Consider the following 1,697-nt stretch of genomic DNA (forward strand, 5'->3'; position numbering starts at 1 on the left):
GGACGCAAAGCAAAGCGTATAAAAGCCCTCTGAACAGACTCCAATCTGCTCACATGAACTGTATGAAAAGGTCTCCAAACAAATACCGCGTATTCTAACCTCGACCGAACTAAAGACGAATACAACAGTTTCAGAGTATAAGGATCGGAAAATGACGAGCAGTTGCGACGAATAAAGGCCAACATCGCGAATGATTTAGAAACAATAAAGTTTATGTGGGTGGTGAAGGTGAGCTTGGAGTCAAAATAAACACCCAAGTCTTTAAAATCAGTAATTGATTTTAGCGGGACATTCGAAAAACAGTAAGAGGTTGGAACAATACCAATCACTTTTGCAAAAAAGGTATAATGACATTTACCAATATTGGGGGACAAACGATTACGCGCACACCAACAGTAAAAATTATCAACCTCACCCTGGAGAATCAATGTATATCATTAATAAAGAGAACAAATAATAACGGACCTAAGACACTGCCCTGGGGAACACCAGCGGAGGAGACAAGAGAATAAGACGATACATTATCAAAACGAACAACACAGCGTCTATTATACAGATAGGATGTGATCCACTTCAGAAACCTTGAATGAAAGCCCAGGCCTTCAAGTTTAGCTATCAATATTCGATGAGGCATCCTGTCAAAAGCCTTAGAGAAATCGGTATATATAGCGTCAATTTGGAATCCCTTTTGAAAGGTTTCCAAACAGTCCTCTGTAAAAGCAGCTAAATTGGTTAACGTAGATCTACCCATGTGGTTGGGACATAATAAATGTTTAACAGCAAATTAAATGTGGTAAGCGTAGAAATCGGCCTATAATTCTCAATACAATTTTTATTACCACTTTTAAGAATTGGCGTAATAAAAGTCAATTTCCAGTTATCGAAGAAAACTCCAGCAGATAGAGACACGTTAAAAATGTGCCTCAAAGGCGCAATTAGTGAAGGACAACTTTTAAATAAAATAACCGAGAGGCCATCTACATCAGTGTTAGTGGATAATTTAAACTGGTTAATGCCAATCTGTCAACTTTAATTTACCGAAGTTAATGGGAGTATCTAAATTTTACAAAAGATCTTCAGGAATAACATCATTATCAGAATTACCTGAAATAAAATTGGAAGAAAAAAATCAGCAAAAAGATTAACAGCCTCTTAGATGGAGTTGGCTGACACCCCGTTAAGCTGGACCGATGCAGGTATATTAGAGCAATTTTTCTTTGATTTAATATAACTGCAGAAGAGCTTGGGATTAGATTTAATATTACTTTCTACGCTGCTAATATAATTCCTGTACAAAGATTTATTGAGCCTGTTAAATTCAGCTCTATAAAACACGTAACGATCACGCAAATTAACATCGTTGGAATGCTTTTGTCTTTTGTAGAACTTATTCTTCATATTCCCTATACGTTTGAGTTCTTTAGTAAACCATGGACGCTTAGCAGTTTTCGAATTAAGAATTGGAATGTAACCCACCAAAATATCAAAAAGTTTAGACTTAAAAATATCGTAGCAACCAGTTACATCCACATTTCCAAAGAGCTGGGACCAATCCAAATCAAACAAATTATTCAATTCAACAAAATTGCAAGAAGAGTATTTAAAAGCAACCGTCTGACTAGCAGTCGGTAATTCAAAATATTAGTAAAATTCAAACTCCAAAACCAAAGGGCTATGATATTGATTTGGAGGGGAGA

This window comes from Rhagoletis zephyria, unplaced genomic scaffold (assembly GCF_001687245.7).
Source record: "Rhagoletis zephyria isolate East Lansing unplaced genomic scaffold, Rhagoletis_zephyria_1.1 Rzeph_scaffold_04505, whole genome shotgun sequence".
NCBI classification, from domain to species: domain Eukaryota; kingdom Metazoa; phylum Arthropoda; class Insecta; order Diptera; family Tephritidae; genus Rhagoletis; species Rhagoletis zephyria.